Source organism: Cinclus cinclus, unplaced genomic scaffold (genome assembly GCF_963662255.1).
Source record: "Cinclus cinclus unplaced genomic scaffold, bCinCin1.1 SCAFFOLD_36, whole genome shotgun sequence".
NCBI lineage: Eukaryota > Metazoa > Chordata > Aves > Passeriformes > Cinclidae > Cinclus > Cinclus cinclus.
This window is the reverse complement of record NW_026912055.1, coordinates 616,944-627,154: the sequence shown is the minus strand read 5'-3', so window position 1 is coordinate 627,154 and position 10,211 is coordinate 616,944. Positions and strand designations below refer to the sequence as shown.

Below are 10,211 nucleotides of genomic sequence, written 5' to 3'. Positions count from 1 at the left end.
CAATCCCCCAGTGAGAAGAGCACAAACTCACAGCCATTCCGGGCTGAGGGAAATGTGACACAGTATCAATAAATAAGTGACCTTTCCTGGGAGCAGCCATCACCCCAGTCCTCCAGCCTCGGCGAGCTGCTGCAGTCAATGGACCCAACTTCCAAGGCTTAACCTACATTTCTGTCAGCTCTCGTTCGAAAGCTCCCGCACAGTAAATCACACGACGGAATTTTAAAATGGCACCAAGAATAACAGAGCCCAGGCCAAACCCAACCACCCCCATCGCTGCTCCACCCCGCTCTTGGCAGAAACAGTCGTATCCTTTAGAAATCCTCTCCTTTCCCTGCTACTCAGTCCTTCGCTGCCCATCCCCACAGAGGATTTACTCCACCTTTGGCTCCCCACAGCACCTCTCTCCCCAGCACAAATCCCACTTGGCACAGACACAGACGGAGCAGACCTAAGGCCATGGATCCAGCAGCAGCTGCGATTCCGAGCTCCCCGTTCCCCGCACAGCTCATCCATCCAAGCACTCCTGGCAATCTCACCTCAGCCCGGACTCTCTGTTCCTCAGAGGCAAACACGGCCTGATGGGGCACGGCTCTGGCACCCCATTTCCTCCGGCTGCTGCCGACCTGGAAAGCCACAGGGAAACGCAGTCCCCCGGAACCTCACGTCCCTGGATACCAGCAGAGCTGCAGTTTCACCCAGATCCCAGATTCCATAGACGCTTCATCCCAGCGGGGAGGAAAAGGGGAACCCTGCGGGGGCAGGACCGGGAGCCCTCCAGTGCAGAGCCCTGGTGCTGAAGCCTCTTGGCTCTGGCTCCTCAAACAGCACAGCTTTTGGCAAAGATGGGAGGAGTGGAACCATTTCTCTGGTCCTGGAAGAGAAGAAGAGGAAAAGAAAATGAAGTCCCCTGCAGAAGTCAAAGGATCCCAGCTTTCACACTTCTGATCTGGACTGCTCGCTGTGGGGCTTGATCCAAGACAGGTGACACCAATTCAAATATAAAAGTGCCCCTCTCCAGCATTTTTGTTCCTAACCCTTTCAGACATTAAAATGAATGCTCATTTTTCTTATTGCAGTCTTTGCTCCATTTTAACAGAACCATTTTCATGCCAGGCCCCACTTGTCACTCACTCAATCCTCCTTCACCACTGGACTTTGCACAAAGGGACACCCGAAACAATAAAACCTTTGTCAACACTCATACACAGCACACACTAAAGCCATCACGACATAGAAAAACTAATCCCATATCTGTTAATATCTAAATCAAGGAAGCACAATATTTAACTGTAATAAAACCTAACAAAGTAGCTAGAGAAGTATTTAAATCCCATTATAACAAACCCAAAAAGTGAAGCATTCTAAACACTCTAAATCTCTTCCAGTACAAATGTTCCAGAAGCCCTCAAAACTCAAATAAGCATTTTATATATCTACTGCCAAACCAAGAGAAAACAAATCAACACCTTAGCTCAACTACCAAACAACTGTAATAAAGCTACTTTAAAAAACCCTAACAAATACCAATTACCCCCTCAACAAGACACTACCAACAGCACCCAACTCAAGATACTTGTCCCATCCACAAAATACTCCGTAACTCAAAACCCAAAACTAAGCAACAAAACCCACACGCCCTTCAACAACCCCATTCAACCTATACACCAACATACAGAAAATAAACTACTACCAGCTATCATTCCTTAAAGAACTCCACCATTACACAACACAGAACCAAATGTATTAAAACTCCAATACAAACTAAAATCCAAACTGAATTGCACACTCGTATTAACATGGCCAAAGCATTTTTCTCTGTTCCTCCAACAGCCCAACACAAACCTCAATTTACCTTCACCAAACAAACGTACAATACACCTAAAAACAACTACCCCAAAACTAAAAACACAATCCTACTGGCTACCACAGATTATATACAAATTACACTAAAAGAAAACTCCACATCCTCTACAGTACACAAAAAACTTCAACAAAAATATATTTAAAGTTACCCAAGTTCTCCTAAAAACACATTTTACCGTGAAAAACAAACAAAAAACCTAATGAAAAAATCCACTTCCTAAGGATACACTCGAGAAAACAGCACCGTGTTCCTACCAAGAGCATAAAACATCCACCAGCTCACAAAACACCTTAAGTTATCAAAAAATCCAAACCACCTCAAAACCAATCAACACTAAAACACAAATCCTCCTACTATCCCATCTACCAATATTAAAATTAATAGTCAAAACAAAAATGCCCTCTACCCACCATGCCACCAATACCACATGAAATCAACCAATTACTGTCATCAGGCAGGGCACTCACACCAAAAATCTAAATCCCCAAAGAGGTGAAAATAATTACAAATGAACCTAAAACCAAAAACTTGGATCTCACTAAATAAAAGCAAAAAATACTCTGCAAAATACAAAACCTACACCATACAACCCACTACCAGCAATAAAAAAAGAAACACACTACACTCTTGTCACTAACAATTCCCATCACATCCTAAATATGAAACAGAAATAAAAAACTGTATAGAAACCCTCATAACAAATCACAAGAACTACTACAAAAAATAAATCAAACCATCTTATTTAACTCAGAACAAGGCAACTGACCCTAAACATTCCAAAAAACAAAGAAATATAAAAACCCAAACTAATTGACAACATTACAAGAACCTAAAAGCACTAAAATATTAAAAAAAAAAAAATAACCACTACAGTAAAAAAAAAACCTACCTAAAATAATCCACTCTATAAATATCCATGTTCCCAAAAAATAAAAATAATAAAAAACACCAAAACAACAAACAAACCAATCAAACCCAAAAATAAAAATTGCACAAATAAACCTAAATTAACTACGCCAAAAGAAGTTAACTCCAAGCTCAATCAACCCATTATGTCTCAAACCATCAATACACAAATACCACCTACAGATAAACACAAAACCAAAAGATAAATATAACCATAAACAATATCTCCCGTATTATCTGCAAGTATAAAACATATACTGCTAATAAACAAAAGCCCAATGATATAATAATAAAACTAATAAAACATACACTACTAATCAAACAAACCAAACACATAAAACCCCTTTGATATAATAACAAGCCAATATAAATAACATAACCCATATAATATCCCAATTATAAGAGTAAAAAACAAATAAATCAGCTACATGACATTACCTCAAACCCCCAAAACAAACACTGAATACTCACAATAATAAAAGCCATCACAAAATAACTGAAAACCAGCCCTATGCTTTACGCTACAGCCCCTAACACCATCAGAAACCTTAGCAACGCATCCTTTAGAAACAAGACCCCACAAAAAAAAAAAAAACCACACAAAAACAAAACTCAACTCAAGAAAAACCTTATCAACACCTAAACTAAAAGATACAGCATTAACTAGACAACATCTCTCATCATATGCCACCTACAAACAATATAAAACTATACACTGTATTATTGAAAACCATCTTAAAAGGGCTGCAGTAAAAAAACTTCCGAAAAAATAAAACCTGCATCTAACAAAAGCCATCTAATAATTCCACAACCATTTCTCCGGTCCTGGAAGAGAAGAAGAAGAAAAGAAAATGAAGTCCCCTGCAGAAGTCAAAGGATCCCAGCTTACACACTTCTGATCTGGATTGCTCACTGTGGGGCTTGATCCAAGACAGGTGACACCAATTCAAATATAAAAGTGCCCCTCTCCAGCATTTTTATTCCTAACCCTTTCAGACATTAAAATGAATGCTCATTTTTCTTATTGCAGTCTTTGCTCCATTTTAACAGAACCATTTTCATGCCAGACCCCACTTGTCACTCACTCAATCCTCCTTCACCACTGGACTTTGCACAAAGGGACACCCGGGGTGCTGCATCACAAGAAATCCTAAAGAGAAACCCCTCCAAAACCTGACAGAGGAAGGTTTCAAGGCACTGCAGAACACAGACACAGCTGTTCAGGACTTCTCAGGCCACACCAATCCTGTCCCATCCACCTGAGCTCTGCAGGTGAGCTGTGCAAAGGCTCCCCTTGCTCCAAGGCCATCGCTGTCTGAGGCCACAGATGTCCCCCCTGGGCAGCACCTGGAAACAATGTGGGAAAGGCAAAATGAGAATGTTTTCTGTCAAAAAATGAGGAACAAGCATCATCATCAGAACTTCTGGACAAATTTAGTAACATCACTTTCATATGGTACATACAGGCCATGCCCATCCTTCCAGCCCAGGTGAAAACAGGAAGGAGAACTACAGGAAAAGCAGAGTCCCTACTTTGGATGTCTTTCCGAAAGACTCTCTGCACTGTATGCTCTTTGTGCTCTTTAAATGAATGGGTAGCTGCTAAAAAAAAATCTCAGCCCATATTTTCTCAGCCACAGGCAGGACAAGGTGGGCTGCAGCTGGAGAGCCAGGGAGATGCAGGACCTTGGCACGCAAGGGATAAGGGCAGGGGATGCAGGGGGGAGAGCTGGACAAGTCAAGGAACAGGCATTTTCTTGTTTACATTCATCAGGGCTGGGAACTTGGAAAAAAACACGTGGTGCTGCATGCATCCAGGACACAGTGCCCACGGTTTGGTTGTTTTCCCTCTGCTCATAAGCCCGGCCTTCAGCCCCTCTCCAGGGGAGCAGAGAATTCCTCCAGGGTAAGGGTGAGTCCTGGACCACACCCCAGGGATGGGTCAGGTAAAGCAGGGGAGTTGTTTACAGGAACTGACCGCAAAAATCAAACCCAACAAACACTGAAATGGGCTCTGTGGAGCTGCAGCACCAAGTGTTGGCAGCAGGCAGAGGCACGAGGTGCACGCAGGACCAACAAGTAACACCTCACCTGGTTCTTCTGCTTACCTGTATTGCAGTCCTGCTTCACCTCACAGCTGCTCTTCTGCCAAGGCCATTTCCATTTCCACAAGCCTGTGTCACGCGTGGTCAAGGCTGGAACTCCTCCCTTAGGATTTCCACGTCACATCTGGATTTGCCAGGAAGCACCTGCACACACAGATGCCCGTTTCTGTGACAGGTCACTCAGAAATCACGTAAGCCAGCAACTTGCTCCTCACTGCACCGCCTGGAAATACATGAAAAAGCCAGAAAAAGCAACAACCGGTCAACAGCCCACAAATGACACAGCTTAGTGCAGCTTCATCCTAATATTCTTCGTGCCCAGTGATGGAGAGAAAGAAGGAGGAAAGCTCCTCTCCCACTTCTCCCAATTCTGCACCAAGCAGTTGGGAACAGCCAGCACTTCCCTCCCCTGCAGCTGTGGCAGCTTCCCTCCCTCCTTCAGCCTCGCCCTGACTTCTGAGGGGCCACAGGCACCACACCACCCAAAAGCATCAGCGCTCACACCCAGTGCCAGTACGGGTGTCTTCATGGTCCATCTTTGGCCAAACAAACCTCGGGGATGGTTTTCCTTTCCTGACAGACTTGGCCAATCTCATTCCCATCTATCAAGGCAACGCACCCCCCCCCCCCCCCCCCCGTACGGCTCTGGGGTCGGAGCCCCTCTGGCACAAAAACTCCAGAGAAGGTTGCAGGGAAGAATCCAAGAGCCAATTGAAATCCCACATATGCAATGCAGGCCGGCTTCTGACAGGTTCCTTGTGGCTTTTGGGACGCAAGAAAAACCTTCAGACCATAAAAACCTGCGTGAGAACCCCACACCGGGCACTTGGCTTTAAAGATGTTGTTGCACTTCACGTTACAGGTAAGAGAATTGCTTTGGGATTTGGCATTTTCTGCACCCACACAAACACATTAAAAGAATTAACTGCAGAGTCCCGAAGCTCGGTTCCTCCAATCTTCTTTTGTTGGTGTCACTTGACATACCAAAATCCAAAGCAACACTTCAAAAGAAATGAAAAGCACCTCCTGAACATCCCCCCATCCCCCCCCCCCCCCCCCCCAATTCAGTTTTCCAGTTTAGGGCTTCTTTTAAGAACAGGTTAAAGAAATGAAGAAGAAAGTGTATCAGCTAGTGTACCAACCACCTGTTTTCCATACATTCTCATTACACCTGACGGCTTCTCTAACAAAATTAATTTGTACATGTAAAAACCCGTCCAGCAGGGGCAGCTGATTCTGAGCCCACACCTCGCAGGTGAAGGATCGGGGGAAAGAGCGGCACAGAGGGATCCCAAAGTGCCCAAGAGAGGGTCAAGTTCACTGTGTCGGGGCAGCCTTTTTTCAAACCAAAGTGCCCTGCAGCTGCCCCAAGCCTGGAGTTCACAAAAACAAAACGAGCTCCCCCTCCTGCCTCATTTTCTGCCTTCTCACATCAAGGGACAATCACATCATGCAAAAGATAAGAGAGAAGATGCTAACACCAGCCCAGTGCCCCCAGGAAGCCCCCTGGCACCAGAGTGCTCTTTGTGGGACAAGACCCGCGCTGGGCCCAAGAACTGACTCTAATCCCTGTTACCTGACCTGTCCAGCTGCAGGATCAACGTCCAAAAGCAACACTGGATCCTTAAGGGCAGAGTCTGGCACCCTCTGTAAAAGCCAAGGGGAGAACAAGGCTCCAAAGGCAGCCCCCGATGCCTCCAGCCCCTGCTGCTGGAAACGCTGCCCAGGACTTTGGACCGACGGGATCGAGCCTTCGCACAGCTCGGTCCCGTGGCACCGAGGGTGGCAAACCCCAGAGACTGAAGGAAATCAAACAAAGGGCTGATTTCAATGGACGCCCGGGAGGCTGAAAGCCCCAGCCCAGAACGGCTCCCCACCCAGCTCAGCAGCTGGAACTGCTGCTGCGGGGCACAAGGTCCGAAGGAACGCTGCAGCCGTGACGTTAAAGCCAGCAAAAACAAGGACTAAATGGAAACAGATCCTTACCTGCTCCAGTGACCCAATCTCTGGCTCCTCCTCACGGGGGGACCCTGCTCCAGGGAGCAACCTCCACACAGCCCCCGAGACCTGGGCTAAGACGCTGCCCTAGCAGCAGAAGACAAGGGGTTAACCAAGCTTTTGGCACACATTCCGTCCCCAGAGGGGTTTGACAAAACATCCATCAGTGCACATCTTTAAGAAGGACAGCTTGTCCCTAGGCTTGCAGTAGACTTTTGTACGTTATTCCTTCAAGGACTGTGTTCTAACATCTTTTGGTATTGACAGTGTTGAAACAAGATTCACCATGAGCTCTGCACCCTGCCGTGCTCCCAGCCCTAAAGGAGAGCTGGGTACCCTCACACTCATCCAGGCTGAGGCAGCTCTCCTGGAGGGAGAGTAGTTAGAAAAGCATCCCAATTAAAACTTCATTTGCATCCAAATATCTTCCCTGAAATTAAGATGGGGTCTAAGTGCCGTGAAGGAATCAGAGATGAAAAGAACTGATGTGAAACACAAACAGGAAAAAGTGAAACAAGAACATGAAAAAGCGGTAGTGCAATGGATCTTGGACTGATTAGTTCTTAGAGGAATTTTAACTCAAGTCGTGTTAAAAGCGAATCTCTGCACATGACACTCTGAAGCCCAGAGGCAGTACATGATTTCACCATGGAGCCACTGAGCCAGCACTTGGATAAACCTGTCTGCTGCACGAACAGTGAGCTCTGCTCTCCTGGAACCAGGCAACGGGGAAAACACTGCAGTAAAAATGTTTGCTGTACATCCTCCTATGCTTGCACAAAAGCATCCTGTGGGACACACCTTCAGTCATGCAGGAAGAACCCATGAATTCCTGTTTCACATTTCCACAAGGAAAACTGGGAGCAATAACCATGCTGGGGTTCGATGATAGCATTAAAGAGATTCATCTGCAGCTACGACTGTCCTGTTGGAGTCTGCACCTGAATTCCTTAACTACCATTAGACAAATCCTTTAGCTAAGCAGCTAAATAAGCACATGGGAGAAGACACTGAGAGGAGAAAGAGTCGTCAGTATCTAAGATGCTGGCACACCAACATAAACATAAGGAATCATCAACCCCCAAAGAAAGCAGAGGCAGAAGTATCCAGCTCCAGGCCAGCAGGCACCTGTAGCTTTGAACACCACAACACCACGCTCGCTGGAAACAAACTGGGGCTTCAGTAACCTCCCCCTCACTGCAGTTCACTCTCGCCTCTGCTCCCCACCAAGATTCACACGAGTGAACGACATGGAGTTATTCCCTTTTGACCTTTCTTAGGCACCTGTTAACGCACAGACTGGTACGGCACGCAAGGTCTGATGGCAAAACAATCCTGCTTTTACACAGAACAGTCACTAGGACTGTAAGTCGCTGAACACTTTTTCCTTTGACGCTGATGTGAAGAGAGTTCCTCCCTCTCTCTCTCTCTCTCTCTCTCTCTCATCCGAGTCCTGCTGAATAAAAAGTACACTTAGGAAGAATGCAGGTGGGGAGAGATGAAAGATTAAACGTTTTTTTCCAAGTACCTCTGCATCAACTAAGACCAGTTACAGACATCACACCTACATGCTGCATGCTGCAGACAAACGATTGATTTTCCAAGGTGTACTTTGAAATCTACTGTATCCCGCTTTGGAATCTCTACCAAAACTCAGAGTAGCTGTTCTGGATCCGGGAATTTTGAGGTAACTGTTAAAAAAAAAAAAAAAAGTAGACACAAGAGAAATGAAACTGTTTTCCCTCTGGGAATGACATTTCTTTTATACTTTTTGTTCCACTTCAGTCCTTGAAAGGCAGCTTCTGGGCGAATATCATGCAGAGGCCCAGTGTAGGAATCGGACTGACTGACATGCCAAGCCAGACCAGTGTTTTGGGTGAGGAGTTGGCCCATGGCCCCAGACCTTGGAGGGCATTTGTTTAAGTTTAGAATAGCTCCTAAGAAGGTTGTCAAAGGTTTTAAAAATTCTTTATGGCAAAGCTTTAAGGTAAAGCTTTATAACCCTCATTTCCCATTGGTTGCCTCTATTCCCAGTTATGTCATCCCTTGTCTCCTCCCAGCTCTGGAAAGTTCTTGTATCCCTGTACCCCCCCGCCCCCCCCACTGGTTTATGTTCACTGCACTGTTCCACCCATCCTACCTTATCGGCCCCTGCCCTGTATTACTCCTCCCTTACACCACTTTTCCCTTTACCCACTGGATTCTCACCCTGGACCCACCTCCCATCATCCCTTATAAATACCCTGGATTTTCCCTCAGCCTTGTCTTCGACCCTGAACTCTTCCAGTGTATGCCCTCGCTGCAGGGGACTGTCAGGCCTGAATGGCTGGGAGTTCGTCCTCTTCTCCCTGGGCAAGCAGAAATTGGCATTCATTACACCACAGAAATGCTTTCTGAAACCTTTCCCCTCCCCTGCCCTTGGCTGCTACATCTTCTCTCGCTGCCTTGGAACTGACAGCTGTATCCCTGAGGTCATTTCCCCTGCCTGACTTCTGCGCAGCTCCAAGCTGGGACAAACTGGGATAACTTAGGGGGGACAGAGGTGAGACACTTTTATTTAGCAGGATTTTTCTCCGACTGCTAATTACAGCCAAAACCTTCTCCAATCCCCCACTGAGAAGAGCACAAACTCACAGCCATTCCGGGCTGAGGGAAATGTGACACAGTATCAATAAATAAGTGACCTTTCCTGGGAGCAGCCATCACCCCAGTCCTCCAGCCTCGGCGAGCTGCTGCAGTCAATGGACCCAACTTCCAAGGCTTAACCTACATTTCTGTCAGCTCTCGTTCGAAAGCTCCCGCACAGTAAATCACACGACAGAATTTTAAAATGGCACCAAGAATAACAGAGCCCAGGCCAAACCCAACCACCCCCATCGCTGCTCCACCCCGCTCTTGGCAGAAACAGTCGTATCCTTTAGAAATCCTCTCCTTCCCCTGCTACTCAGTCCTTCGCTGCCCATCCCCACAGAGGATTTACTCCACCTTTGGCTCCCCACAGCACCTCTCTCCCCAGCACAAATCCCACTTGGCACAGACACAGACGGAGCAGACCTAAGGCCATGGATCCAGCAGCAGCTGCGATTCCGAGCTCCCCGTTCCCCGCACGGCTCATCCATCCAAGCACTCCTGGCAATCTCACCTCAGCCCGGACTCTCTGTTCCTCAGAGGCAAACACGGCCTGATGGGGCACGGCTCTGGCACCCCATTTCCTCCGGCTGCTGCCGACCTGGAAAGCCACAGGGAAACGCAGTCCCCCGGAACCTCACGTCCCTGGATACCAGCAGAGCTGCAGTTTCACCCAGATCCCAGATTCCATAGACGCTTCATCCCAG

General features: G+C 46.7%; 1 long non-coding RNA gene across 7 annotated transcripts; it reads right to left on the bottom strand.

Moving 5' to 3' along the window:
* Nucleotides 1-547: 547 nt before the first annotated feature.
* On the bottom strand, nucleotides 548-9,540 carry LOC134057131 (uncharacterized). 7 transcript variants are annotated; one of them, XR_009934238.1, is made up of 6 exons: nucleotides 7,678-9,105; nucleotides 6,865-6,963; nucleotides 6,460-6,525; nucleotides 4,882-5,101; nucleotides 4,033-4,120; nucleotides 548-874 (listed from the first exon to the last, which is right to left on the bottom strand). It is a non-coding gene; the product is annotated as an uncharacterized LOC134057131 (long non-coding RNA). The 7 variants fall into 7 exon arrangements; XR_009934236.1 differs by adding an exon at nucleotides 9,119-9,540 and having other exon boundaries at nucleotides 559-4,120; nucleotides 7,678-8,567; XR_009934237.1 differs by having other exon boundaries at nucleotides 560-4,120; nucleotides 7,678-8,332; nucleotides 8,445-9,105.
* Nucleotides 9,541-10,211: the final 671 nt, after the last annotated feature.